This window comes from Pristiophorus japonicus, chromosome X, assembly GCF_044704955.1.
Source record: "Pristiophorus japonicus isolate sPriJap1 chromosome X, sPriJap1.hap1, whole genome shotgun sequence".
In the NCBI taxonomy this organism is placed as follows: domain Eukaryota; kingdom Metazoa; phylum Chordata; class Chondrichthyes; family Pristiophoridae; genus Pristiophorus; species Pristiophorus japonicus.
Window position 1 is genome coordinate 31,131,753 of NC_092010.1, and position 20,375 is coordinate 31,152,127.

Sequence of the window (20,375 nt, forward strand, 5' to 3'; positions counted from 1 at the left end):
AAAGGCTAGTGCGATTGGTGCAAATAGTATTCACAATTTTGGTGCCCCTTCTAAAACTTCAGATGGTGTTTTTTAAAAAAAAAAGCAAAATTAAAAAACATTAAAAAAAATATTTTGGGATTTGGGCCACAATCAGCCAAATGTTATTACTCCCTTCTCTTTTCTCTCTTTTTCTACCACCCCACCATCCCTCCAAATGAATCAACCGGTTACTGGGTCTAATCTTGTTTCTGCAACTGTCCGTTGATGTTGCTGAGCACCCAACAATTTGTTTTTCTTTTTTTTTTTTCCCCCCCGATTTATTTTGGGTGGGTTACTCTCTCCTTGCTGTACACTAGATTGCTGGTATTTCTGTCTTCAGGTGAGACTATTGTTGGAGCCGAATAGGCATCTCTCTGTGCGCCTATCTGTAAACTAATGTGCATTGGGGTTAGTGGCCAGTAGTGGTGTTTTGGTTCAGAATGTCCTCCGTTGAGTATCTGAAAGCAGGACTACTGCTTGCGTGCAGGCCCGTCCGTACAACATGCATGTACACTGCCACAAGAAAATTGCTAACATCCTTGCACAGATTGAGATCTGGACATACCATCATTATTCACGTCAGATATCACTCGCAGCCTAATTTTAACACTTTAGTCCATGCATCTCTGTCATCTGATCTGTTCTATAGTTCTTTGAAATCCTTTCCAGTAAAATGTGGAAACTGCAAACTCCAGGCTTCCTCCATTGTGGCATTGTTTTGGTTATGTATCTATGTACAAGCTAAGACCTCCAAATTAACAAGAACATTTTATGTGCTGATCAAAATTAAATGTTATACATGGAAGTGTATCAGACTCGTGCACGTCAAATATGCATGTGAACGTGCTGGGATCAGTTTTGGTTCTGTTTTGACTGCTTTCATAGATTGATCTTGAAGTACATAAAATTCTCTCATCTATATACAGATATCTGACTGCAAGCCAGAGACCTTTGCAAGACTGCCATAAAGAATTGCTTTGGCTTGCAAATGCCTAACACTGAAAGGCTGCCGATTGTATTGGTACGGTTTCTCTCGTCGCAGCAGTACCAGTGCATCAGTACTCCTGATAAACTCATTCCAGTTTCCATACAAATAATTTTGGGCAATCTCCAACTACTTTCCCAGCAAACATAAGTTCACAGGACATATTACCCTTAAGCTTAGTGCCTGTGAAGCAGTCTTGCACGGGTTGTCAGAGCTGTTTCAAGATGATCACTGTAAGGATAGCTGAACACTGTGTCTAAACTGCTGTACTTGATCTGAATGGAACGCATTTCCTGCAAACCAGTAACCCTTCACAGTACAAAAACCAGAAGTGTGTATTTAATCTTTTTAATTTTTTTAAAAGTTTACTGACATTTACCTTATTGCAAGTTTAACAGACAACATGTTCCATTTTACACCACTCAGCTCAGTCTGGTTTGTAGCCAATGCCTATTCATGAAAGTAATCGCCTTTTTTGTCTGCACTCGACAACGCATCCTAGCAGAGCTGAAAGGGCTGAAATTCTTGCAGCTCACATATTAGTGCAGCTCAGTGTGTTCTGCAACACAAGCATTTTGGCAAAATTGCATTCCTTTCCTGAATTTTTAAGTGATCTGATTCAGGCTTTGGGAAAGTCATTTTTAGTGAAATGGTTGTTTGCCTTGAACCATTTGCTAACTTTATTTGGGGCGCAAACTACATATTTTAACCATCAATAACATCTGAAAATATTAAGACACACAGGCCTGCAATTGGATCTGAAATTCTAAGTTCTTTTCAGTCACATTGGATCTGGAAGCTGTTGGAAACGTCAATCCCGAGTCTCGCTTTCCTCTTTCAGGGAAAAAAAAATGGCAAGATCCCGCTTAAATTGAAGGTTTGTTTAGTGGAGGAGCAACAAGAAGACTGTCATACATTTAAATGTCTGAGACTCGGGTCGGAGCTAGAGATCAGGACCCTTTGAAAACCAAGTGCATCATGTGACGATAAGCAGATCGAAGAAAAAAATAAAAACCAGCATTTAACTATTTTTAATTTGCTCGCCGATCAGTGTGATCCTGTTTAATGTACAGTACTAATTTACCTGGTCACTAGCGGTTCAAACTGGAATCTTTATTTTTTTTTAACAATTCATATTTAAGCCCCCTTAATCTCTTGCCCACCTCATCTCTTTCCCCCCCCCCCTCCTCTTCTCTTTCTCCCCCCCCCCCCCCACCCCCATCCCAGTAGCAGACAGTGTTTTGCTCTTCCACCAGACTTAGTGTCATTTTATGGCTGCAGTGGTTTGTACTGATTTTAAAGCAGTTTCATCTGATAGGAATAGGTTTGCTGAGTTCATAGTATCAGCTGAAGAATTTTGATGGGCAACAATCGGAAATCTTTGTGTATAGTACATTAAAATTAGCTGGAAGAAATCTCAAATTCCCAACTCTGGAGTTCTTGGGTTATACAGTCCAAAGGAAAGTCTGTCTCAAGAGAAATTAAGCTTCAGACACAGGTATTTATTGGTAAGTCTCATAAATGAGCCCTCCCCCTCTTTCTCCCCCTCTGCTCCCCCAATACGGACAAATTTAATGAATTCGTTTACACATTACACATTCAGAGGACTTATGTAAAATTTGTATAATACCTTCTATTAAAAAGATTTGTACTCTATAGTCTGCTTTCCAGGAGATGTCTTTTATTATCATGTATAATGCCCCATCAGTTTTCCTTCAAATAAACTAATCTTTGGAATACCTTCACTATTGCTGCTGCTTCATTTCTGTGGAGTGCACTTTTTGTCTTTTAATAGTTTACTGTGACTCTCAAAATTCCCCAGAGTGAAGAAGTGTCTGTGTCGGCGTTCAGTGATGCTTTTTACCCGTCCTTGAGAGTTTTGACAGGGTGCTTGATGGTGCAAGATTTCAGGGCTGGAGAGCTGTTTCTAGCTTGCTTCCGAAAGTTTTTACCCATTCACGCCACAAGAGGCAACTTGCACAGTGCCCACACTCCCCATGACATGAAACAGTAACCTGTTGTATATGGACTACAATGTGTCACAGATAACCAATCTTGCCTTTTATTGCAAATTGGCGAGTGGATAAGCACGTATGGTTCCACTGCATTTATCATTACATCAGGCGATGGATAATATTGGCCACAGCACAGACACTTTTTCTAGCAGACTAAACTATTGAAAGAGTTTCCTCACAAAAATAGAATTATTTGCAGAAGCAAGCAATATTGGACCAGGATTAGTGGAAAACATCTTCAAACTGTCAGCAGGATGTAGAGCACAAATTCCAGAAAGTGGTACTAGGAATATTAAGAACATAAGAAATAGGAGCAGGAGTCGGTCATACGGCCCCTCGAGCCTGCTCCGTCATTCAATACGATCATGGCTGATCTGATCATGGACTCTGGTCCACTTCCCTGCCCGCTCCCCATAACCCCTTATTCCCTTATCGGTTAAGAAACTGTCTTATCTCTGTATTCAATTTATTCAATGACCCAGCTTCCACAGCTCTGAGAAAGCGAATTCCACCGATTTACAACCCTCAGAGAAGAAATTCCTCCTCGTCTCAGTTTTAAATGGATGGCCTCTTATTCTAAGTTTATGCCCCCGAGTTCTAGTCTCCCCTATCCGTGGAAATATCCTTGTTAAGCCCCCTCTTAACCAATAAGGGATTATGGGGAGCGGGCAGGGAAGTGGAGCTGAGTCCATGATCAGATCAGCCACGATCGTATTAAATGGCAGAGCAGGCTCGAGGGGCCATATGTCCTGCTCCTATTATGTTATTATAACCTTACACGTTTTGATAAGATCACCTCTCATTCTTCTGAATTCCAATGAGTAGAGGCCGAACCTACTCAACTTTTCCTCATCTCCGGAATCGACCTAGTCAACCTCTGAACTGCCTCCAAAGCAAGTATATCCTTTCTTAAATATGGAAACCAAAACTGCACACAGTATTCCAGGTGTGGCCTCACCAATACCTTGTATAACTGTAGCAAGACTTCCCTGCTTCTATACTCCATCCCCTTTGCAATAAAGGCCAAGATTCCGTTGGCCTCCCTGATCACTTGCTGTACCTGCATACTATCCTTTTGTGTTTCATGCACCAGGTCCCGCTGTACTGCAGCACTTTGCAATTTTTCTCCATTTAAATAATAACTTGCTCTTCAATTTTTTTCTGCCAAAGTGCATAACCTCACATTTTCCAACATTATACTTCTGCCAAATTTTTACCCATTCACTTAGCCTGTCTGTCCTTGTGCAGGTTTTTTGTGTCCTCACACCGCAGGTAAGGGTTATGACAGATAGTGAATGGGTGACCAAGAGACAAGGCAAGAGCAGGAAGGTAGTGCAGGAGTCCCCTGCGGTCATCTCCCTCCAAAACAGATATACCGTTTTGGATACTGTTGGGGGAGATGACTTCCCAGGGGAAGGCACCAGCAGCCAGGTTCATGGCACCGTGGGTGGCTCTGCTGCACAGAAGAGTGGGAGAACTATACTGATAGGGGGCTCTATTGTAAGGGGAATAGATAGGAGTATCTGCGGCCACAACCGAGACTCCAGGATGGTATGTTGCCTCCCTGGTTCAAGGGTCAAGGATGTCTCGGAGCGGCTGCAGAGCATTCTGGAGAGGGAGGGTGAACAGCCAGTTGTCGTGGTACATGTAGGTACCAATGATATCGGTAAGAAGTGGGAAGAGGTCCTACAAGCTGAATTTAGGGAGCTAGGAGTTAAATTAAAAAGTAGGACCTCAAAGGTAGTAATCTCTGGATTGCTACCAGTGCCACGTGCTAATCAGAGTAGAGGGAGCAGGATAGTTAGAATAAATATATAGCTTGAGCAGTGGTGCAAGAGGAAGGGATTCAAATTTCTGGGACATTGGAACCAGTTCTGGGGGAAGTGGGACCTGTACAAAAGGGACGGTCTGCACTTGGGCAGGACTGGAACTGATGTCCTAGGGGTAACATTTGCTAATGCAGTTTGGGAGTGTTTAAACGAATATGGCAGGGGGGTGGGAACCTATGCAGTGAGATAGGGCGAAGTAATATGGAGTCAGAAATAGATGGTAGAAAGGTAAAAAGCAATAGTGGAAGGCTGAGTAAACAAAGGCAAGAAACAAAAAGGGCCACACTACATCATAATTCTAAAAGGACAAAGGGTGTTTTAAAAAAAAACAAGCCTGAAGGCTTAGTGTCTTAATGCAAGGAGTATCCGTAATAAGGTGGATGCATTAACTGTGCAAATAGATGTTAACAGATATGATGTGATTGGGATTACAGAGACGTGGCTCCAGGATGATCAGGGCTGGGAACTCAACATCCATGGGTATTCAACATTCAAGAAGGATAGAATAAAAGGAAAAGGAGGTGGGGTAGCATTGCTGGTTAAAGAGGAGATTAATGCAATAGTTAGGAAGGACATTAGCTTGGATGATGTGGAATCTATATGGGTAGAGCTGCAGAACACCAAAGGGCAAAAAACGTGAGTGGGAGTTGTGTACAGACCTCCAAACAGTAGTAGTGATGTTGGGGAGGGCATCAAACAGGAAATTAGGGATGCATGCAATAAAGGTGCAGATTGGGCTAACCAAACTAGAAGCAATACGGTGGAGGAGGATTTCCTGGAGTGCATAAGGGATGGTTTTCTAGACCAATATGTCGAGGAACCAACTAGGGGGGAGGCCATCTTAGACTGGGTGTTGTGTAATGAGAGAGGATTAATTAGCAATCTCGTTGTGCGAGGCCCCTTGGGAAAGAGTGACCATAATATGGTGGAATTCTACATTAGGATGGAGAATGAAACAGTTAATTCAGAGACCATGGTCCAGAACTTAAAGAAGGGTAACTTTGAAGGTATGAGGCGTGAATTGGCTAGGATAGATTGCCGAATGATACTTAAGGGGTTGACAGTGGATGGGCAATGGCAGACATTTAGAGACTGCATGGATGAACTACAACAATTGTACATCCCTGTTTGGCATAAAAATAAAATTGGGAAGGTGGCTCAACTGTGGCTATCAAGGGAAATCAGGGATAGTATTAAAGCCAAGGAAGTGGCATACAAATTGGCCAGAAATAGCAGTGAACCCAGGGACTGGGAGAAATTTAGAACTCAGCAGAGGAGGACAAAGGGTTTGATTAGGGCAGGGAAAATAGAGTACGAGAGGAAGCTTGCAGAGAACATTAAGACGGACTGCAAAGGTTTCTATAGATATGTAAAGAGAAAAAGGTTAGTAAAGACAAACGTAGGTCCCCTGCAGTCAGAATCAGGGGAAGTCATAACAGGGAACAAAGAAATGGCGGACCAATTGAACAACTACTTTGGTTCGGTATTCACGAAGGAGGACACAAACAACCTTCCGGATATAAAAGGGGTCAGAGGGTCTAGTAAGAAGGAGGAACTGAGGGAAATCCTTATTAGTCGGGAAATTGTGTTGGGGAAATTGATGGGATTGAAGGCCGATAAATCCCCAGGGCCTGATGGACTGCATCCCAGAGTACTTAAGGAGGTAGCCTTGGAAATAGCGGATGCATTGACAATCATTTTCCAACATTCCATAGACTCTGGATCAGTTCCTATGGAGTGGAGGGTAGCCAATGTAACCCCACTTTTTAAAAAAGGAGGGAGAGAGAAAACGGAATTATAGACCGGTCAGCCTGACATCAGTAGTGGGTAAAATGATGGAATCAATTATTAAGGATGTCACAGCAGCGCATTTGGAAAGAGGTGACATGATAGTTCCAAGTCAGCATGGATTTGTGAAAGGGAAATCATGCTTGACAAATCTTCTGGAATTTTTTGAGGATGTTTCCAGTAAAGTGGACAAAGGAGAACCAGTTGATGTGGTATATTTGGACTTTCAGAAGGCTTTCGACAAGGTCCCACACAAGAGATTAATGTGCAAAGTTCAAGCACATGGGATTGGGGGTAGTGTGCTGACGTGGATTGAGAACTGGTTGGTAGACAGGAAGCAAAGAGTAGCAGTAAATGGGTACTTTTCAGAATGGCAGGCAGTGACTAGTGGGGTACCGCAAGGTTCTGTGCTGGGGCCTCAGCTGTTTACATTGTACATGAATGATTTAGACGAGCGGATTAAATGTATCTCCAAATTTGCGGATGACACTAAGTTGGGTGGCAGCGTGAGCTGCGAGGAGGATGCTATGAGGCTGCAGAGTTACTTGGATAGGTTAGGTGAGTGGGCAAATGCGTGGCAGATGAAGTATAATGTGGATAAATGTGAGGTTATCCACTTTGGTGGTAAAAACAGAGAGACACAGACTATTATCTGAATGGTGACAGATTAGGAAAAGGGGAGGTGCAACGAGATCTGGGTGTCATGGTACATCCGTCATTGAAGGTTGGCATGCAGGTACAGCAGGCGGTTAAGAAAGCAAATGGCATGTTGGCCTTCATAGCGAGGGGATTTGAGTACAGGGGCAGGGAGGTCTTACTGCAGTTGTACAGGGCCTTGGTGAGGCCACACCTGGAGTATTGTGTACAGTTTTGGTCTCCTAACTTGAGGAAGGACATTCTTGTTATTGAGGGAGTGCAGCGAAGGTTCACCAGACTGATTCCCGGGATGGCGGGACTGACCTATCAAGAAAGACTGGATCAACTGGGCTTGTATTCACTGGAGTTCAGAAGAATGAGAGGGGATCTCATAGAAACATTTAAAATTCTGATGGGTTTAGACAGGTTAGATGCAGGAAGAATGTTCCCAATGTTGTGGAAATCCAGAACCAGGGTCACAGTCTAAGGATAAGGGGTAAGCCATTTAGGACCGAGATGAGGAGAAACTTCTTCACCCAGAGAGTGGTGAACCTGTGGAATTCTCTACCACAGAAAGTTGTTGCGGCCAATTCACTAAATATATTCAAAAAGGAGTTAGATGTAGTCCTTACTACTAGGGGGATCAAGGGGTATGGCGAGAAAGCAGGAATGGGGTACTGAAGTTGCATGTTCAGCCATGAACTCATTGAATGGCGGTGCAGGCTCGAAGGGCCAAATGGCCTACTCCTGCACCTATTTTCTATGTTTCTATTGCTTTTCCTCCCATCTTTGTATCGTCAGCAAACTTGGCTACGTTACGCTCGGTCCCTTCATCCAAGTTGTTAATATAGATTGTAAATAGTTGGTGTCCCAGCACTGATCCCTGCGGCACACCATTAGTTACTGATTGCCAACCCGAGAATGAACCATTTATCCCGACTCTGTTTTCTGTTAGTTAGCCAATCCTTTATCCATGCTAATATATTACCCCCAACCCTGTGAACTTTTATCTTGTGCAGTAACCTTTTATGTGACACCTTGTCAAATGCCTTCTGGAAGTCCATAACACCACATTCACTGGTTCCCCTTTATCCACCCTGTTGCCTCCTCAAAGAATTCCAGAAAATTTGTCAAACATGACTTCCCCTTCATAAATCCATGCTGACTCTGCCTAACCAAATTTTGCTTTTCCAAATGTCCTGCTACTGCTTCTTTAATAATGGACTCCAATATTTTCCCAACCACAGATGTCAGGCTAACTGGTCTATAGTTTCCTGCTTTTTGTTTGCCTCCTTTTTTAAATAGGGGTGTTACATTTGCAGTTTTCCAATCTTCTGGTACCACTCCAGAATCCAGGGAATTTTGGTCAATTATCTGTTGGGACCTTCACAGAATATGCATCCACTATCCCTGCCACTACTCTTTAAAACCCCGAGGATGCAAGCCATCAGGTCCACGGGATTTATCCAACTTTAGTCCCATTATCTTACTGAGTACCACCTCCATTGTGATTGTGTTAAGACCCCCCTTCCCCATAGCCCCTTGACTATCCACTGTTGGGATATTTTTAGTGTCCTCTACCGTAAAAACCGATACAAAATATTTGTTCAGTTTCTGCCATCTCCATGTTCCCCATTACTAATTCCCTGGTCTCGTCCTATAAAGGACCAACATTTACTTTAGCCACCCTTTTCCTTTTTATATACCTATAGAAACTCTTGCTATCTGTTCTTATATTTCATACTAGTTTACTTTCACAGTCTATTGTCCCTTAATCATTTTGTTAGTCGTTCTTTGCTGGCTTTTAAAAGCTTCTCAGTCTTCTGTCCTCCCACTAGTTTTGGTCACTGTATGCCCTTGTTTTTAATTGGATACCATCCTTTATTTCTTTAGTTAGCCACGGATGGCTATCTTTTATACCCTTTCCTCCTCACTGGAATATATTTTTCTTGAAAGTTACGAAATATCTCCTTAAATGTACACCACTGTTCATCAACCGTCCTATACTTTAATCTATTTTCCCAGTCCACTTCAGCCAACTCTGCCCTCATACCTTCATAGTCTCCTTTATTTATGTGAACTATTGTTTTTTTTTATATACAGGGTATGCGAGTCCAATTGGCCTGTAACTTATTTTGTCTCACTGGCAACCGAGCCAGCAAGCTTTCGCCTTCAAAGTACTGGTGACTGGTATAAGAACATAAGAAATAGGGGCAGGAGTTGGCCATTTGGCCCCTCGAGCCTGCTCCGCCATTTACTAAGATCATGGCTGATCTGATCTTGGCCTCAACTCCACTTCCCTGTCCGCTCCCCATAACCCTTGACTCCCTTTTCGTTCAAAAATCTGTCTGTCTCCGCCTTAAATATATTCAATGACCCAGCCTTCACAGCTCTCTGGGGCAGAGAATTCCATAGATTTATGACCCTCTGAGAGACGAAATTCCTCCTCATCTCAATTCTAAAAGAGTGACCCCTTATTCTGAAATTTTTCTGGTGGCCCTGCATACGTGTGGCTAACCCAGTCATCTCGAGCACGTACCACTCTGCATTCCTAGCTTCGTTGTGTGTCTACTAACCATGCCATCTTTGATTTAACTTTTATGGACTATACTTTTAGCATCTGCATAACTGTTAAAATGGCAAACTCCCTTGATACTTGTGGCATATCTCAATAAACAAAATGGGTGGACAAGTTTTTAATCCCAGTTTTTCGACTTAGCTCATGTGTGGCAAATAGGACATTGTATCACTAAACATCTCTTCCAGGGTAGAGGATGGATTGAAACTCTTATTTTGCATGGTTGCCACCAGTGTGTAATCTTCTGGGACACGGAACGAATATCCTGATTGGACAGTCTCAGCAGGGAACCAGTGAACATTTCTAAAAAAAATGCGTTGGGTACAACATCTACATCTGTTGATAGAGCTACTGACCTCCGAAGATGCCAAAATGACAGGCCCAAAGCGTGTCGCCCAACATCTAGGGCTGAGATGAATGAGAGAAATCCTTTCCCCACACCTGAAGCAGATATGGGGTCTAACTCCTGCTTCAGAACCCCGCTGCGACATTGGTTTGCCCTGAGGCAGCTAGCACTGACCATACTTTATAAGAAAAAAAGGAGAGTTACTTCCTACGATCACCATCCTGAATGCTGCCATCACCGGCTCCAAGACCTTTGACTTCCAGGCCCTGGCACCGAAAGTAGATGTTCCTCCCCAACCACCAATCACAATCCTCTGTGATCACTCCCCGAGGCATGATTCTGCCCACCCCCAGCCACCGATCACCGTGGGCCCTGCGCTAAACATCAGTAAGACAAAGGTCCTCCACCAGCCTGTCCTCGCCGCACAGCACTGCCCCCCAGAGCTCCTTCACGGCAAACGAGCCAAAGATGGGCAGTGGAAACGTTACAAGGACACCCCCAAAGCCTCCCTGATAAAGTGTGACATCCCTACTGACACCTGGGAGTCCCTGGCCAAAGACCGCCCTCAGTGGAGGAAGTGCACCTCGAGTCTCATCGCCGAGAGCATGCAGAAATCAAGCGCAGGCAGCGGAAGGAGCATGCGGCAAACCTGTCCCACCCTCCCCTTCCCTCAACGACTGTCTGTCCCACCTGTGACAGGGACTGTGGCTCTCCGATTGGACTGTTCAGCCACCTAAGGACTCATTTTAAGAGTGGAAGCAAGTCTTTCTCGATTCCGAGGGACTGCCTATGATGAACTCTGTTGCAGCACTGAGTTGTGTGGCCTCCTCCCTCAGCGCCGTCTAGTCTAATATCTAAGGACCAATATCTGGGGTTTCCTGGACCCCATTTGTGTGCACTCCCAAATTTCTCCCCCATAATCTAAGATTGTTGATTGACTCCTGACAAGTATGGGGCCTACAATATCTGTGCTCACTCATGTAAAATGTTAATGGATAGGGATTTCTGTGCCACTTGTGACTTGGTTTACCCATATTGATGCTCGTCATGTATTCAACAATTTGTTGGTGTCCTTGGAAACTGGGCCAGTAAAAGTGTTGAGAATCTGCAATTTGAATGCCATCCTTGATGTCCTGTAAGTTCAATGTCATATCCTCCCTTTAAATCAGGAAGGGACACCTGTGGTAGCACCATCTGTACAAACACTTGAATACCTGGCCCTCAACTGGTTTTGAGCACTATAATTAAACCAAACTATTTTCCTCGACCATACCACTCTACTGTTTCAGGTTGTGAGGCACTGATACCTCTTGCAGTATTAAACAGACACAGCAGACCAATGAGATCCTTAAAAACCTGGGCTTATCCTTCTGAGAAAATAGTCCAATTCCTTAACAAACCATCAAATCCTTTCAATCATCAGAGTTTTATGTAAACGTATGCCCACAGAGCCTAATTCCATCCCTGCACCTCTGAGCCATACAAAACAGCACCATCAACACGTGGAATGTGCTGGATCTGTATACTAGGACTAGCTTTGTTGGTCGATCTGGGCGACGGAGATAATCCCTACGGGATGGCCATATAAAATCACAAAAGGCCTGAAGAGGGCAACTGCTGTGTTTCGTTGAGAATTGTAAATGTACATCTTGTTTCAGCCTCCAATGCAAGTATATCCTTCCTTAAATACGGAGACCAAAACTGTATGCAGTACTCCAATACCCTGTGCAGTTGTAGCAGGACTTCTCTGCTTTTATACTCTATCCCCCTTGCAATAAAGGCCAACATTCCATTTGCCTTCCTGATTACTTGCTGTACCTGCATACTAATGTTTTGTGTTTCCCTCTGTACTGCAGTACTTTGCAATTTTTCTCCATTTAAATTATAATTTGCTTTTCTATTATTTCTGCCAAAGTGGATAATGTTATGTATGTAAACCTGTTATGTTAGACATGGTAATTACAGGTTTACATACATAACAACACTCCCCCCCCCCAAAGTCAATAGTATGTTACACTATTGACTTGGGGGGGGGGAGTGTTGTTATGTATGTAAACCTGTAATTACCATGTCTAACCACCAGAGGGCTTATCCCCTGGAGTCCCAAGGGATCCCACAATCCCTTGGGAGCACCTGTATATAAGGAGGCCTCACAGGCTGGAGAGGGACTCTCAGATTTGTAATAAAGGACTACGGTCACACTTACTTTGAGCTTGCAGTATCTAGTCTGACTCGTTATCCAAGACATAACAACTGGCGACGAGATACAGATAACGAACCCCAATGCAACAATGCAGAGAACTGTGGGCACCCTGGAGAAATTTTCGGAGGGAGATGATTGGGAAACCTTCGTGGAGCGACTCAACCAATACTTCGTGGCCAATGAGCTGGAAGGAAAAGCGAACGTTGCCAAACGAAGGGCGATCCTCCTCAACGTTTGTGGGGCACCAACGTATGGCCTCATGAAAAATCTGCTCGCTCCAGCGAAACCCACAGGCAAGTCATACGATGAGTTGTGCACACTGGTCCGGGAGCATCTAAACCCGAAGGAAAGCGTTCTGATGGCAAGGTATCGGTTCTACATGTACAGGAGGTCTGAAGGCCAGGAAGTGGCGAGCTACGTCGCTGAGCTAAGGTGCCTTGCAGGACATTGCGAATTTGAAGGACACTTGGAGCATATGCTCAGGGACTTCTTTGTACTTAGCATTGGCCATGAAGCAATACTTTGCAAACTTTTGACTGTAGAGACCCCAACCTTGAGTAAAGCCATAGCGATAGCCCAGGCGTTTATCTCCACCAGTGACAATACCAAACAAATTTCCCAGCACACGAGTGATGCTGCAAGTACTGTGAACAAAGTAACATTGTTTTCGAATCGAAATGCACATGGCAGGACTTACACGCCTGTAGCTGCACGTCCGCAGATGACTCAGAGTCCCCCATCAAGGGTGATGAATACAAGGCAATTAACACCTTGTTGGTGCTGCGGGGGTGATCATCGATTCCATTCATGCTGCTTCAAAGGATACGTTTGCAAGGGCTGTGGAACAATAGGACACTTCCAACGTATGTGCAGGCGAGCTGCAAACCCTGCAAACCACCATGTTGCAGAGGAGGACAGATCCACGGTGGATCATGACGAACAGAGCCTCAGACCGAGGAGGCAGAGGTATATGGGGTACACACATTTACCACAAAGTGTGCCCTGATAATGCTGAAGGTTGAATTAAATGGACTCCCGGTGTCCATAGAGCTGGACACGGGCGCAAGCCAGCCCATAAGTTGTGGTGCAACAAGGCTTCAAGGCCAGTCCTGACTCCCATTCGTACCAAACTTAGAACGTAGTAAAAGGAACTGATTCCCATAATTGCTACCGTAATCATGTGGGGCTCAGGCTAAAATGCTCGAAGTGCGTTTTACTGGCAGCTGAAGTGGAGTTCCTGGGGCGAAGAATCACGGTGGATTGCATCAGGCCCACCGATTAGAAGACGGATGTAATCAATAACGCACCAAGACCACAGAACGTGATGGAGCTGCGGTCGTTTCTCAGTCTCCTGAACTACTTTGGTAACTTCTTATTGGGTCGAAGCACATTGTGAGAACCCCTGCACTCTTTGCTGCGTAAAGGAGATGAATGGGTGTGGGGTAAAAGCCAAGAAAATGCTTTTCAGAAAGCTAGGAAGCTGTTATGTTCAAACAAATTGCTTGTGTTGTACGATCCATGTAAACGTTTGGTACTAGCATGTGATGCGTCGTCATACGGGGTCGGGAGTGTATTGCAACAAGCTAATGAATTTGGGAAATTGCAACCGGTTGCTTATGCATCCAGAAGTCTGTCTAAGGCCGAGAGGGCCTACAGTATGATCGAAAAAGAAGCGTTAGCGTGTGTCTACGGGGTAAAGAAAATGCATCAATATCTGATCGGGCTCAAATTTGAATTGGAAACCGACCATAAACCACTGATATCCCTCTTTTCTGAAAATAAGGGGCTAAATACGAATGCATCGGCCCGCATCCAGAGATGGGCGCTCACGTTTTTTGTTTTTTTTAAATTCATGTCCAATCGTTATCCAATCGTTACAATTCTTTGTCAAACGCCAGAGGTCACCCTGCACCAGTCAAGGATCACTCTGCGCCAATGCTCTTAGCCAAAAGGCCTAGAGCCACTGCACCGTTCCTGGAAGTACTGCAATACCAGGTTCGTGCCATGGAGGTGGATGGGTCAGGTCCCCCACACACCTCCGTGGAGGTGGATGGGTCACCAATCCCACCCACCTCCTGTTTACAAAAATGTAAGCATATACCTTCCTGACCAGGGAGAAACCACCCGGACGTCATGGTGGCTGGTCAGGTTAGTTATGCAGATCTTAGCCAAAAGGCCGAGAAGCGAGCGCTCACGTTGTCCGCACACAACTACGCCATCCGCCACAGGCCAGGCACAGAAAACTGTGCCGATGCTCTCAGTAGGCTGCCATTGCCCACCACCAGGGTGGAGATGGCACAGCCCGCAGATTTAGTCATGGTAATGGAAGCATTCGAGAGTGAGCAATCACCTGTTACCGCCCGACAGATTAGAACCTGGACGAGCCAGGACCCCTTACTGTCCCTCGTAAAAAACTGTGTGCTCCACGGGAGTTGGTCCAGTGTCCCGTTAGAGATGCAGGAAGAAATAAATCCGTATCAGCGGCGCAAAGATGAAATGTCTATACAGGCAGACTGCCTCCTATGGGGTAATCGGGTAGTTGTGCCAAAAAAGGACAGGGACACTTTCATTAGTGATCTCCACAGTACCCACCCAGGTATTGTAATGATGAAAGTGATAGCCAGATCCCACGTGTGGTGGCCCGGTATCGATGCAGACTTAGAGTCCTGCGTGCACAGATGTAATACATGTTCACAGTTAAGCAATGCAACCAGGGAGGCACCACTAAGATTATGGTCTTGGCCCTCCAAACCGTGGTCAAGGGTTCATGTCGACTATGCAGGCCCATTCTTGGGAAAAATATTTTTAGTGGTTGTAGATGCGTGCTCCAAGTGGATTGAATGTGTGATAATGTCGGCAAGCACGTCCGCTGCCACCATTGAAAGCCTACGGGCCATGTTTGCCACGCACGGCCTGCCTGATGTCCTTGTAAGTGACAATGGGCCGTGCTTTACCAGTGCCGAGTTCAAAGAATTCATGACCCGCAATGGGGTCAAACATGTCACGTCTGCCCTGTTAAACCAGCGTCCAATGGTCAGGCAGAACGAGCAGTTCACACAATCAAGCAGAGCTTGAAAAGGGTAACTGAAGGCACTGCAGACTCACTTATCCCGAGTCCTACTTAGTTACCACACAAGACCCCACTCACTCACTGGGGTCCCTCCCGCTGAACTGCTCATGAAAAGGGCACTTAAGACAAGGCTCTCGTTAGTACACCCTGATCTACACGAACAGGTAGAGAGCAGGCGGCTTCAACAGAATGTGGATAAATGTGAGGTTATCCACTTTGGTGGTAAAAACAGAGAGACAGACTATTATCTGAATGGTGACAGATTAGGAAAAGGGAAGGTGCAACGAGACCTGGGTGTCATGGTACATCAGTCATTGAAGGTTGGCATGCAGGTACAGCAGGCGGTTAAGAAAGCAAATGGCATGTTGGCCTTCATAGCGAGGGGATTTGAGTACAGGGACAGGGAGGTGTTGCTACAGTTGTACAGGGCCTTGGTGAGGCCACACCTGGAGTATTGTGTATAATTTTGGTCTCCTAACTTGAGGAAGGACATTCTTGCTATTGAGGGAGTGCAGCGAAGATTCACCAGACTGATTCCCGGGATGGTGGGACTGACCTATCAAGAAAGACTGGATCAACTGGGCTTGTATTCACTGGAGTTCAGAAGAATGAGAGGGGACCTCATAGAAACGTTTAAAATTCTGACGGGTTTAGACAGGTTAGATGCAGGAAGAATGTTCCCAATGTTGGGGAAGTCCAGAACTAAGGATAAGGGGTAAGCCATTTAGGACCGAGATGAGGAGAGACTTCTTCACCCAGAGAGTGGTGAACCTGTGGAATTCTCTGCCACAGAAAGTGGTTGGGGTCAATTCACTAAATATATTCAAAAGGGAGTTAGGTGAAGTCCTTACTACTCGGGGGATCAAGAGGTATGGCGAGAAAGCAGGAAGGGGGTACTGAAGTTTCATGTTCAGCCATGAACTCATTGAATGGCGGTGCAGGCTAGAAGGGCTGAATGTCCTGCTCCTGCACCTATTTTCTACGTTTCTATGTTTCTATATCATGATCGCGCAAATGTGTCATGCGAAATTGAAGTAAATGATTCTGATACGTCCTTACTACACAGTATAAATGCACACGAGGCCCATGCTTGAGAGAAGGTCAGTCTGTGACCTGTCCTTTATTCCTTAGCACTCAAGTGATGAAGGTGGGTGGAGCTTCCCCTTTTATACCTGAAGGTCCAGGTTAGGAGTGTCTCCCACCTAGTGGTCAGTGTTCTCACGGTGTACAACTTAGGTCAGTTTATACATGGGTTACAATGCTGGTTGAATACATTCTGTATTTGTCTTGAACTATGGACAAGGTCCCAAGTGGATTGCTGGCACTGTTTGGGCCAAAGAGGGGAGTAGGGTGTTTGTGGTCAAACTCACAAATGGACTCACCTACAGGAAACACTTGGACCAAACCAAACTCAGATTTACGGACTATCCAGAGCAACCCACAATAGACTCTACCTTTTTTGACCCTCCAACACACACACAAGTGGCAATCGACCCAGTGGTTGACCACAAAGCAGAACCTATCACCCTCAGCAATCTAGCAAGGCCAGCTGCGCACAGCCCAGCGAAGGCCCAACAAACGACTCACCAAAACCAGCATTTGCACCGAGACGATCAACCAGGGAAAGGAAGGCCCCAGATCGACTCACATAGTAAATAGTTACACTATTGACTTTGGGAGGAGGGGACGGGGAGTGTTGTTATGTATGTAAACCTGTAATTACCATGTCTAACCACCAGAGGGCTTATCCCCTGGAGTCCCAAGGGATCCCATAATCCCTTGGGAACACCTGTATTTAAGGAGGCCTCACAGGCTGGAGAGGCACTCTGAGATCTGTAATAAAGGACTACGGTCACACCTTACTTTGAGCTTGCAGTATCTGGTCAGACTCTTTATTCAAGACATAACAGATAATCTCAGATTTTCCCACATTATACTCCATCTGCCAAATTTTTGCCCACTCACTTAGCCTGTCGATATTCCTTTGCAGATTATTTGTGTCCTCCTCACAATTTGCTTTCCCACCCATCTTTGTATCATCAGCAAACTTGGCTACATTACACTCGGTCCTTTCATTCAAGTCATTAATGTAGATTGTAAATAGTTGGGGTCCCAGCACTGATCCCTGCGGCACCCCACTAGTTACTGTTTGCCAACCCGAGAATGAACCATTTATCCCGACTCTCTGTTTTCTGTTCGTTAGTCAATCCTCTATCCATGCTAATATATTACCCCTGATGCCTAATAAATTAATGGATGGATCCCTATGAGTACATTTAAATGTAATCACAGTGTCAGAGATTTGGCCCTCTGGTTCCAAGCAAGTGACCTTCCTGATTCCGATTACCATGTTCTCTTTTGCTACATTCACTCTTGCTAATGTTGCAATTGAAATAGTAGCACATTGAGGCTACATTATTCCCACTGGTACTTTTTGTAGCTGGGCCAACGTGCTGGTTATTAAATCAATGAGTAAGCCCGATCTTGAGTGGCATTTAAAAAACCTGTATTAAACTTAAACACCGTGAAGAAAAAGAAACACACTTTTTTGTCAGCAGTCACATGATCATATGGAGAAACTGATGAAATTTCATGTGTGTGGAGGCCTTGTCGCCCAACAGAGTGTTCGGGTTTGTGGCACAGAAAATATTCCAGTCGCTGTAGCTCTTTGACATGGAAGCGGCTTTGTGATTTAGTGTGGATGCTACATTGCTTTCGAAAGCCCAGCTTACAAACAATACATTGAGGGCACAATAGAAATGATGCTTAACTGACAGGTATTCATGAGGCTACAAGTGAGCTCAGTGGTGGTAGTGTTAGCCATCTTTGTGTGTGTTGCCTATACAGTAGTATTTCATTCTAGTAACGGTTAGCATTCAACTGTTAATCAAGGTCTTTCTTTGATTCACAAGGACATGTTTTGAGTAAGCACAAGACACTTGATGGTTGAGTATACGGAACAGACTTTATTGATATCTGGTTTGGGTGACTACCTTTTGAGCCCTCTGAAGAAATGTTGAATACTCCTTTATACTCCTTTATACACCATATTTTGTCTACATGCCACAGATAAGAGCTCATGACATATCGGTTCCTGAATCCCTGGAAAACAATCTATTCATACAAACAATTGTAGTTGTTGACTCCAAAGCTACTTTCCTCAAATAAGACTTCCTGACTTAAAAGTTTTCAAATCCTTTGACTAGTAGGTTTATTAACCATTATCTTTCTATACTATAGTTAAGACCATAAGAATTAGGAGCAGGAGTAGGCCATTCGGCCCATCGAGCCTGCTCCGCCATTCAATAAGATCATGGCTGATCTTCTACCTCAACTCCACTTTCTTGCCCGCTCCCCATATCCCTTGAGTCCCTTAATATTCAAAAATCTATCGATCTCTGTCTTGAATATACTCAACGACTGAGCCTCCACAGCCCTCTGGGGTAGAGAATTCCAAAGATTCACCACCCTCTGAGTGAAGAAATTCCTCCTCATCTCAGTCCTAAATGGCCGACCCCTTATTCTGAGACTGTGACCCCTGGTTCTAGACTCCCCAGCCCGGGGGGAAACATCCTCCCTGCATCTACCCTGTCAAGCCCTGTAAGAATTTTGTATGTTTCAATGAGATCCTCTCATTCTTCTAAACTCTGGAGAATATAGGCCTAGTCTACTCAATCTCTCCTCATAGGGCAATCCCCCCCATCCCAGGAATCAATCTGGTGAACCTTCGTTGCACTCCCTCTATGGCAAGTATATCCTTCCTTAGGTAAGGAGACCAAAACTAGATCCCTCTGCCTATGTTTATTACACTAGCCACCATGTTATACTTTAATCACCCATGGTTGATGTCATTACTGTCACGTATTTCCTTGCACAAACATTTCTCATATATAGCTCAGTCACTGAGTATATTCAAGACTGAGATTTTTGGGCACTAAGGGAATCAAGTGATATGGGGATAGGGCAGGAAAGTGGAGTTGAGGTAGAAGATCAGCCATGATCTTATTGAATGGCGGAGCAGGCTCGAGGGGCCGTATGACCTACTGCTGCCCCTATTTCTTATGTTCTTATAACATTCAAGACACTAAAAGCAGAAGACCCCTGATTTCCTCTCACGACACTTCAAAGCCATCCTGTTTATAGTGGAAAGCCTGTTGCTCCAAGATACAAGGATGGTCGACGATTAACCCTTAACTCTCCAGGATGTCCAACACTAACAAGAATACATTTTATATTTCAAAAGCTGGGCAAAGATCAGTGTGACTTGAAGGCACTAAATAAGGCTCTGGGCGAGAAAAAGGTGTGAGAGTTTGAAGTTGGTACCAGCCAGACTGACTTTGATGTAACTGAAATGACGAAGTGTTAGATTTCTGATTTCTTTTGGAGTGGGATTAGACTTTTAAAAAAAGTTAATTTGCATCTTGCAGTTAACCAGCTGAGTACCCCTTAAGTCCTCTCTACCTCTCTTTCCTCCTTTAAGACGCTCCTTAAAACTTAACCTCTTCGACCAAGTTTTTGGTCACCTGCCCTAATTTCTCCTTATGTGGCCCGGTCTCAAATTTTTGTCTCATAATACTCCTGCGAAGCGCTTTGCAACATTTTATTACATTAAAAATGCTTTATAAATATAAGTTGTTGTTGTTGTAAACCCCCCATCAAAAATAATGTTAATTTGAGCTCTGCGATTGTATCAGAGGTGCTTTGCTTTCTGTACCGTTGTATGCTGTCACTGTTTAGTGCACCCCACATTCCCAATCTTTGGGTGCTCTGAATAATGTCGTAAGAATATCCTGAATGACCCGATCTGGCCGAGCAGCTTGTGCTTGCAAGTTTAGCTGCACTTGTGCAACACCCACCAATGCAGTGTCTGAGAGACGGGGAGGGCTTCCAGCTCACAGGAGCAC

General features: G+C 44.6%; 1 pseudogene; it reads right to left on the minus strand.

Annotated features, from left to right (window-relative positions):
- Positions 1 to 14,359: 14,359 nt before the first annotated feature.
- Positions 14,360 to 14,589, minus strand: LOC139241057 (U2 spliceosomal RNA; annotated as a pseudogene).
- Positions 14,590 to 20,375: the final 5,786 nt, after the last annotated feature.